We start from the raw sequence: 11191 nt of genomic DNA, 5'->3' as shown, positions 1-11191 counted from the left end.
CTGAAAAAACCCAAACCCCCCCCTTAAGATTTTTTTTTTTTTTGGGAATTTTGTTTTGCTTTTTTTCTTTTTAGTTTACTTTTTTTTTTAAATTTTGAAAAAACAATATTTGTAATCTTGTGTCCCCCAATATGTGAATCTTTTAATGAAGTGTAGACGTGTGTTTTTGACTTTGTACCATAATTAGGATGGGTTTTTTTGTTTGGAATTTCAGACAACAAAATGATCACATCATCGGGTTAAATAATTTTTTTTTTAAAAAGTAACCAAAAAATCTAAGGTAAAGTTTGTTTTAAAATTTTCCAAGATTTTTTATTTGTCACTTGCATTATACAGGAAAAAGCAGTGAAATGCATCCTGACCCGCTTATAAAAAAACGTCAAAGTTAGAAGAAACAGTTAATTAAAAAAAAGTCATAGATTGAAAATAAATTTCAGTAGAACATAATATAAAAAAATTATGTGAATAAAGTACAAAATGTTAAGATACAATAGTGTAGTGATTATTGTACAAAACCAAAAGTTAGACTGGTAGATTTAAAATAGGAGTTTATTTTTTTGCTACGGGTTTTTTTATTTTTTTTAATATTTTCAAATTTTCCACATTCATATCTTTTAACTTTCTCCACATGTGTACAGCACCTTTTTTTTTTTTTTTTTCTAACTCCACTGTTTTTCAACCTAACCTGCTCTGTTTGGTTTAGTCCCAAACGTTTGAAAACGCTTTAGAAGTTCTACTTTGTTTTACTCTGTTTTTTAAACGGGAGGGACTGGCGTTTTTTTTTCTTTTCACTTTTTCCCGGGGATAATTATTTTCCCCTTTTTTCTGAATTTGCACCTCATTATTTTTTTTCCTTTTTTCTCCAGCGCTTTTAGTCTCTTTTCTCCCCCTTTTTCTTCACTTAGATGTCAATTTTAAATTTTTAAAACACGTCCCTTTGATTTATAGAGAAGCCCTGGATCTGTGGGGCTCAAACCTTTGGGCGACTGAATTTTTTTTGCCCTGTTGGCATTTGATATTGATTGTAATAGGGGTCTTGCAAGAATCTCATGTTGGGGGTCCTGGGTCAATCTCTTGGCCAAAGTTTCACGTTATGGCCCCTGGGCGCCTAGGCCCACCCCTTTTTTCTTTAAATGTCACCCAGTTTTAACGGAACATCCGCTCACCCCTTTTGTTTTTCCCCAGGATTTTTTTAAATAGAAAAAAAATTATTTTCAAAAAAAATGTTCTGCAGTAACAGTGAAGCCCCTTGGAGAAGAACCAAAAATGGCATTGCCTGTAACATCCAGATCAAACTAGCCCCAAAAACAGACCCAAATGTAGGTCAAAACACAAAGCGAAGGTAAAAAATCAAAAATCAAAAAGCACTAAATTTTTCAATAACCCCCAGAACTCACCACTCCTGCTTTGAAATGAACCGCCGGGAACTGTGGGAGCCTTCCAGATTTACAGGGCAGAGGGCGTTCCCTGGTGGCGGGTTTGGCAGGTGGCCCCACCTCTAGGAGGATCCCCCCAAAAAAAATGAAAAAGAAAATACCAAAAAAGCACCATTAACACAAATCCCGCAAACAAAGAAAAAAATGGAAAAAAAAGATTTTGGGCCCCCTCCCCGAGTCAAAACCCCTCTGAGATAGAAAAATCAAGTATTAAAAATTTTATTTATAATTTATAATCCAATAAAAAAATTTAAAATGTTTTCCCAGGATAGTTTTTCCAAATTACATAGTATAACCCCAACTGAAACCTTCCCCCCGGCCTTTGACCCAATACCAACCGGGTTTTTTAAAAGGGTACAGAGGGCTAATTGATAATATTCTGGACATAGAAAATTGTCACTAGATCGGGGGTTTTCCCCAGACTGTTAAGACTGCTGTAGTTAAACCCACTTAAGAAACATAATCTACCCTCGCTCTTGAAAATTTTAGACCCATCTCAACCGTCTTCAAGTTTTGAGAAGGCAGTCATTATCAGTTAAAATACCCAATAAACAGCATTCTTGATACATTTAGTCAGGCTTCAAAACAAATCACAGCACAGAAACGACTGTTAAAGTAGTAAATGACTTTGGGTAAATGCAGACAGGGGCCCTTTTACGTTCTCATCCTTTGATCGAGTGCTGCATTTGACACCATTGATCTAATATTCTTAGAAACCTTAGTCAATGGTGGCCTCTGACAGTGTTTAAATTAGTTTGAACTTACCGCAGGTAGAAAATTCTTTTGAGTTGTGGGAATTAAAACTGAAACACAATATCCAATATGGTGTTCCCAATATCCTGGGTCTGCTGACCTTCAATCTACATCCCTTCCATTAGGTCAGATTACCCGGTTACCGTGAGCTCCCAAGCTAGCTGAGACACAAAATGTACTTTATCAATAGCACCTGATGACTGACTCTCGATTCACTAACACAATGTCTTACTGGTATTTCTGAATGGATGAATAGTAATTTTCAAACTAAATAAAAGAAAACTGAAATCTTAGTAATTGGCACAATGGATTCAATGAGTTTATCAGAAATAAACTTGATGCACTAGGATTAAAAGTTAAGATGGAAGTAAAAATTTAAGGGTAACTTGACTGTAATCTGAATTTTAAATCGATATTCATCAGACCACTAGGACAGCATTTTTCACTTAAGAAACATAGCAAAGTTAGACCTCTTATATCATTGAAAGATGCTGAGAAATTAATTCACGCTTTTGTTTTCAGACTAGATTACTGTAACGCACCCCCCCAGGACTCCCCAAAAGACATAAATCACTTGCAACGAGTGCAGAATGCAGCTGCTAGAATCTAACTGGAAAGAAAATCTAAACACATTTTTCCAGTTTTGATGTCACTACACTGGTTGCCTGTGTCATTCAGGATTGACTTTAAAATACTGCTTATGGTTTATAAAACCTTAAATAATCTGCTCCATCTTATATATGGAATGCCTGACACGTTATATTCCAAATCATAATCATAGATCCTCAAATGAGTGTCTACTTAGAATTCCAAGAACAAAACTTAAAAGAAGTGGTGAAGGCGGCCTTTTGCTGTTATACCTAAATCTGGAATAGCCTGCCAATAGGGAAATTTGCCAGGCTGATACAGAGAGCACTTTAAAACACTGCTGAAAACACATTACTTTAACATGGCCTTTTTATAACTTCACTTTAACTTAATACTGATACTCTGTATGTTCAGTTCTTCATAATAACTATTCATAGTGGCTCTAAAATCCATACTGACCCCTACTCCCTCTTCTGTTTCTTTTTCCGGGTTTCCTTTGTGGTGGCGTGCCCACCTCCACCTCCAAAGCTTCATGATGCACCAACATTGATGGACTGAAAGCCAGAAGTCTACGTGACCCTCATCATCAGGTCCTTCCATGAAACCCTAAATACAAGAGGACTGTTTAACTTATGTTAGGTAGATTGCCCAGAGGGACTGGGCGGTCTCGTGGTCTGGAACCCCCACAGATTTTTTTTTTCTCCAACCTCGGAGTTTTTTGTTTTTCTGTCCACCCTGGCCATCGGACCTTACTTATTCTATGTTAATTAATGTTGACTTATGTTTATTTTTTATTGTGTCTTCTATTTCTCTATTCACTTTGTAAAGCACTTTGAGCTACATTTTCTGTATGAATATGTGCTATATAAATAAATGTTGATTGATTGATTGATTGAAGTAAAAACAGATAAATGGATTTTCACAAAACTTTACAGACAACGTTGTTTTTGGTTCAAATTTAACAGTTGAATAGATGAATTATAATTTGAGGGACAACTCACAGACCTGTTCCCCTCAGGCAGCAGGATCTCCAGATGTATTTTTATATGCTTTTTCTGGTTTGTACAAATCAACAAACCTTTTCTCGCAGGTCCTTTGGCAGTTCTTTTGCTTTCTCCCCGGCTTGGTATCCAGCAAAGTCAGTGCAGCTCTGCATGAATTTCATTTGGGTGTTTATACACGGACACGGTTGCAATCAAAGAAGTCCCTTCATTACCTTTAATTTGAACCTCTGTGTGTGTCACCCTCCTTTGTTGGGTATAATAGTAAACTCGAAGTGTTTACTTGCGCTTAAGTCTTGGTGCGCTTTTTCGCCGCGGAGGGGCGGAAGGGGACTCCGCGCCAAGCAGGTTCCGCCAACTGTCGAGGGAAAAAAGGCTACGCGTGCGCTCTCCTTTTCGCGTTCGACATGTGAACACTTTTTGAGGACCGCCACGCCCGGGTTCAACAGAGGGACGCTGGACACAAAACGTCTGACTGTTTTTCCCAGAAGGAAAATGCCAAGCACTGTCAGAAATATCACAGGAGGCAACAATAATAGGGACGCAAAAATCCCCCACAAGATGAAGCTGTGGCGCATCCCAGACATTGAGATTCCTGTTTAACCCGGGAAATGTGAAGTGGGGAAAGTTCTGGGAAAGGGCAGTGTGTAACGGAAGTTTTACATGAGCTCCAAAAGCGCACCACAATTTTTTATAGATATATATATCCATATATTTATTGTGATTTTATGTGTGAACCTTACTTGTGCTGAAAACTCAGGAAACCTAATTGGAACTGTGATAATACCCCAAAAAGGGGTGTGTTTAAATAAATGTGTTTTATTTTTTTTTTGTTTGTTTGTTGTTTTCATCCATGCTTAAAATTTCATCCTATGTCATAGGTAACGTCAGAAATGGTGGGGGGGCTACATGTATCAAACAGCCAAAACATTGAAGGGAGTAAATTTTTAAAAGGCCCATTTGGGTGGTATCATTATGTTTAATAAGGGCACACAAAATTTTGTGATAAAAATTCCTTCCTGAGCACCCCCTTTTATTAATAGGAAAGCATTCTTTACAAAAATGCCCAAATTTTTCCAGATTCTGAAAGGGTGTTTTTTGAGCACAACTGTAGTGGGAATTTTTTGGCCCGGTTTGTCATCTCGCCAATCCCCCCAGGCGCCAGATGGAGCCCCCCCTGGTGGGGTGCCCCAAGACCAGCAGGGCATGGACAATGTAGTTTTATTCACAGCCCTGTGATACCACAGGGCCGCAGGGGGCTGCAGGGGGGAAAAGAGTCATATGTGCCCTAAACCCGAAGTGCATCATAGGAACAAGAAAAGTGAGGGTTTCCCGGGTGAAGAAAAGGACTGTACCTGACCCAGAAGTGATAAAGAATCACATGGACTGGCGATTGGGAACACTTCCAGGTCAGGAAGTATAAAAGGACTGTGGGAGCTCCCAGACGGCGGAAAGCTGAGCTGGGTGGAAGGTGGCAGCGCCTGGGAGTGGTGGATTGTATTTGTGATTAGTGATTTGTAATTTAATGAGATAGTGGAGGAGAGGGTGCTTTGTGCACGGGGGAAGATAAATAAAGTCAACTTTTGGGCTTTTATCTGGTGTCTGGTGTCTTGGACAGAGTTCAAGGGAGCATAGCGCCCCAATCTGTCACAGTGTCTATGCTCTTCTGTTATGTTCCTTATATTTTGTGGGGAGTTCCCAAAAGGGCAGAAAAAAAACCCGTCCATCATCATCAGTGACTGCCTTCAGCTCTACAAAGACTGAGGGGAAAAAGCAGTCCATAGTGGTATTGTCCTGACTTGGAAGAAACAGATGTGTGCAAAACGCAAAATAACATAAACAGAGTGATCAAAACCCAGATGAGGTGCAGGAATTACTGTCAAAATCATGCAAGAAGTCAAAACCAGGCAAGAGAGAATTCATACGAACATTTTAAGGGTTTATCCACAGATCAGACAAAGCTTAGTGCAACCTTTATCCATTTAGCTCACAACCCTGGAGACCCACACCCCTAGAAACGGGAATGGGACCTACGGCGCTTTCACAAAATGGCGTCTACTATAGAGGTTATGCAAAATGACATCTACTATAACAAGGCTACAAGACCCCAATATTCAGATCTGATCATGTCAGGGACATGGTATTCACTAGAAGTTGGTGAGTTCTCTAGAATTTTTGCTGTGCTTTCTTGATTATTTGGGTTTTTACCTCTTTAGCTGACTTTGACCTGATTTGTGTTTTTGGACTTTTTTGCCACAGGGCACTGTACTTTCTCCGGTCTAGTTCAGCCTATATACAGTACATCGGACTTCCAATACAACTCGGAGTCCTGCCACATGCAAAAGTTCGCTGAAAAATGCTATCGTGGGCTGCATCAGGAGTGGGCAGGAGGAGGAGTATAGGAACCTAATCAAAGGGCTTTATTAAATGGTGCACTCAAACCACCTACAACTGAACACCAGCAAAAACCCAAAGGGGGTGGTGGTGGATTTTAGGCGGCCCAGGCCCTCATGGACTCCGTGATCATCAGAGGGGACTGTGCAGAGAGTGCAGACCTCTAAATACCTGGAGTGCAGCTGGATGATAAATTGGACTGGACTTCAATACTGATGCTCTGTGTAAAGAGGACAGAGCCGACGACTCTTAAGGTGGCATCCTTCAACATCTACAAAGATGGCAGATGTTCTACCAGCGGTTATGGCGAGTGCCCCTATGTGGTGGTGTGCTGGGAGGCAGCATAAGAAGAAGGACGCCCGCCTGGACAAACTGGAGAAGGAGCCTTGTAGGGATGGAGCTGACAGTTTGACATCCGGGCAAGCGATGGACACTGAAGGCTCCTGTCAATCATGGAGAATCAACTGCATCCACTGAACAGGATCATCTCAGGCAGAGGGGCAGCTTCAGCGACAGACTGCTGTCACCGCCTGCTCCACTGACAGACTGGGGAGATCGTTCCTCCACCACACTACGTGACTCTTCAATTCCACCGGGAAACATAACATTATTATACAAAGTTATTGTCTGTTATCCCTGCATTGTTATCACTCTTTAATTTAATATTGTTTTTTATCAGTATGCTGCTGCTGGAGTATATGAATTTCCCCTTGGAGATTAATAAAGTATCTATCTATCTGTCTATCTATTTGTGAAGACAACTGCTTCTGTGGTGCTCTGTGGAGCTTCTTTGTGCTACAGAGCACTATTTTTGTGAAAATAAATATATATTTTTATTTTATAAAGATTCTTCATTTTCCCTTTTGTTTCACAAGCCACAGGCTGACAGATTTTTAAACTTGTGGGACTTATTTTAACAACTGGTATTGTTTGAAGGCACTCTCAAGTTCACAACAGTAGCAGTGCTGACATTGAGACTACATTTCCCATCAGGCAGCAGGAGTGCACAGTGGCTGAAGGAAGCCAAGCTACAATCTGCTCAGAGCTTCATGCACAAAGGTTAAATGGGAAGACCAGAGGCAGGTTTGTTGACTCAACTACTTTTTATAAGAATTTCATTGTCTCACTGGATTACAGATTTTGTTTAACAACAACAACAACGACATTTATTTATATAGCACATTTTCATTACAAATAATGTAGCTCAAAGTGCTTTACATGATGAAAAAAAGAGAAATAAAAGACAAAGTAAGAATTAGAATAAGACAGCACTAATTTAACATAGAATAAGAATAAGGTCCATGGCAGGAGGACAGAAAACACAAAAACTCCAGACGGCTGGAGAGAAAAAAAAATCTGCTGGGGTTCCAGGCCACAGGACCGCCCAGTCCCCTCTGGGAAAACAGAATAAACAGAATGCTCTTTATCTGTTACCGTGTTTTTTTTTTTTAGCCATATTACATTTTCAAAATACTAGTGCTGAGCAGCAATTAAAATTTTTAACTGCGATTAATCATTGACAATCACAACAATCACATTGTTATGCGCAAAATTCAATAATGAACTCAAAAGTAGTGTATTGTGTGTATTTGCTTTGCAAATATGTTAAACAAATAAAGTGCTTTTTAACAGCAGTTTTCCCTTTACATAGTAGAAGTTAAAATATTTCTTGTAAATCTCAAGTTAAAAATTAATGTAATCAAATCAAATATAAAACCAAAGCCACTGCCAGGGCATTAACGTTTTATCTAGTTTGTTATAGAAAACAAGTCACCCTCAGAGTCCAGAGCCACGATAATAACATCATAACAGGCACCTTCTGAGGAACACAAGTTAACATTTCTAAATCTGCTTTCTTTTCTCTGAACAGATACAAGCAGAAACATTTCCTTTTATCAGGGAGCAGCATAATCAGTTTATGTTCAGTAGCAACTCTTTGGGCGCTGAATATTTTTTCCAAAAAACTCAGTTTTCTGAAAAGCGCACAAAGCAATGGTTTCACACATAAATCAATATAAAATGTCTGTTGCTGCCCATTGTGCCTACTGTCGGCGCCTGTTTGCAGTTTTCGGCAGCAGCGGCCGTGTGGACGGCAGCTCAACAATCAGCAGGAATGCCGGTGGGTGGCGTCCTGGCTGTCTTTCTGAGACAGGTGTGCAGGGGTGGCAGTTGCAGTGAAACGCAATATGGTTTGTACCTCCTGTCCTCCCAAATGAACGTTGCCATAGGCGCATCAGTTACACGAATGTGCTCAGCACCTCGATCAGCTGGAGACCGATCACCTGATGCTGGCAACTCACTTTCGTTTTCGATCTCCAGATCACTTGCTTCAACATCGAAGTCCGACAAATCAGAGTCTGATTCAGCGATAAACGAAAAAGTCATCCCATGGATTATGTTGCTTTGTGCATTCACTTTAGTATCTCTCCACATGCCATTTTAGAAGTTGTTTGCTCTTTGTTACTCATTCACACGCAGGGAATTGAGGTCAAATCAACAAAGCTAACTTATCTTCTAGCAAAGCTCATCGAAAAGCTGTAACAAGAAGATCACTGATCTCTATTGATCGCTAGCTAGACTGAGGCTTTTAAAATAATAATAATGATAATAAAACAAAACGCGTTAGCATGCAATAAAATAATTGTCAGTGTTAATTAATTAATGCATTACGCAATAACAATGCGTTAACTTGCCCAGCCCTACAAAATACACTTTTCTCCTGTTAACTTTCATCTGGAACATTTTCTGAGAATTCGATGAGTCCAACAGGTAACCATCAACATTGTCATCCCATGTGGAGTAATGTTTGTTTCTTTCCACTCCCCAAAAAGCCTACACTATAGAAGCTCCACAAATGAATCCTCGTTTGTGAGTTTTCGGTAGTAAATTTACGTAAATGAATTTAGTAACACTTTAAAACAGCATCTAAAGGAACTTGGCTCTTTTCTTCGACACTCCCTATTATATTATAGTGCCCATTTATCTTAACAGATCAGTTTCAAAATCTAGGGGTAAAAATTACAACTAAACATAAAGCTCTTTTCAACAAAATTTTGCTGTCTGTATGGAAAAAATTAAACAAAACTTAAACAGATGGTCTACCCTTCACCTTACGTTAGCAGGGAGAGTCAACATTGTTAAGATGACCAAGCTGCTTAGCCTATTTCAAAGCATCCCCATATAGTACATTAACAAATCATTTTTAAGAAATTATACTCAATCATGACTTCATTTATGAGTATTTATAATTTGAATTATCCACGCTCCCCAAAGGGCGACTCTACAATGACCTAAAGCAGAAGGGGGCATGGCACTACCCCTTTCAATTTTATTACTGGGTGGCAAATATATAAGCTTCAAAGACCTGGACATTGGCACAAATGGATGAATATCCACAAGCCTGGTCTGCAATATAAATAAAATCTTGCAGTACTTCTTTATATTCCCTGCTCTGTGTCCCATTAAAATCCAATTACCCTTCATTCTCTCAGAATATGGAGCCAATGTATGAGTACTTGAAGACAGAAAAGCTTTTATCGGTTGCACCTCTACATAACAACAACCTTTTTTCACCTTCTCAAACATATACACTATTCAACATCTGGAATATGTCCGGGATTAAAACACTTAGAGACTTGTACACAGATAATGTCTTTGCATCCTACAAACAATTATGCTTTAAATACAACTTCTCATCAACACAATTTCTCTACTACTTTCATCCTAGAAACTTTGGTAAACAGAACCTGTCTAAATTTCCTCACCTTCCACCTTGTTCTACTCAGAAGAATTTGCTCAGTTATGAAGACTCAGATAGCATCTCTACAATTTATAAATATATTTTAAAGTCCTTCCTTTCAAAGACCCCAGAGCACATTGGAAATGAAAAATGAAATAATATTCTAAATAGCATTCATCATGGCTTTATGAGAGGAAGGTCCTGCCAAACCAATCTTTCAGATGTTTTTTTTTTTTTTTTGAATAACAAAAACAAAGTATATAACATAAGTTACTTAGATTTTCAAAAAGAAATTGATACAGTTCCACACCGGTGCCAGGGCATTGCCCATCTGAAGAATTTCCAGGAAGTCTCAGGTAGTGTAACACCCTTTGGCAGCACCTATGTTCCCAGCATTCCTTGCAGATATCCGAATGAGCACCGATGCCCAGGGATGCCCAGGGATGCTGCCATCTAGCTTTGATAAGGGGCCTTTCCTGATCTCTCCCGGTCAGTTAAGGAATTGGAGCCAACCCCAGGAGGGACACCAGCACATTCATATTGTCCATTACAGTGTGTTAAGTGCCTGATTCTGAACTTCCGTGAGACTTCCATGTGAGTTGTGGACTTGGCAGTTTTAGTTGATCTTTAACACAACCGCCTTTGTAACTTTGTCCATCTCCACATTAGTAAGCCATCCTTTTTTCTTAATGTTCCTGTGGACATCAACAAGACCACTTGCCATCATGTTGGGGAGGTGATCTGGGTTTCTTTCTCTTCAGATGGCAAAGCGTTCCCTCAGTTTTTGGCGATTTGGTCTTGGTCACGCATACAAAAATGCCCACATAACTTCTTTGGTCTAGTTGTGTCTTTTATTTTTTTGTGTTCAGACCAATTTGTGACCTTTTTAGTTAGGCCGTGTTGAGAGGACTAGATGTGGTGATCAGCCGAAGCCAAAAAATCTGCTGAATCAACAGCCAATTTTCAACCCAAGCTTGTTTGGTGATCACTTTTGGTCCACACTTTGTGAAGCAGTAGTGCTCATGCATATCTCTGAATTCATTTAATTTACGGATACAAAAACATAATCATTATAGTCTTTATAAGACAGTTTTTCTTGAACTGTTTAATGCCTTTTCCTATCATTTTTTGGATTTCTTTAAACATTTAATCATTAAGGAAAAACAGAAGCTGCGATTCCCAGGTCAGTCTGGCTAAGAAGGTCCTTGGTGTATCCTAATGGTATTGAATGATTTGGTATAAATAATGAATATCATAGTTGCTTAAACATGAAATAACTG

This window comes from Polypterus senegalus, chromosome 2, assembly GCF_016835505.1.
Source record: "Polypterus senegalus isolate Bchr_013 chromosome 2, ASM1683550v1, whole genome shotgun sequence".
Taxonomy (NCBI): Eukaryota; Metazoa; Chordata; class Cladistia; order Polypteriformes; family Polypteridae; genus Polypterus; species Polypterus senegalus.
The sequence above is the reverse complement of the archived record's forward strand: the minus strand, read 5'-3'. Positions refer to the sequence as shown.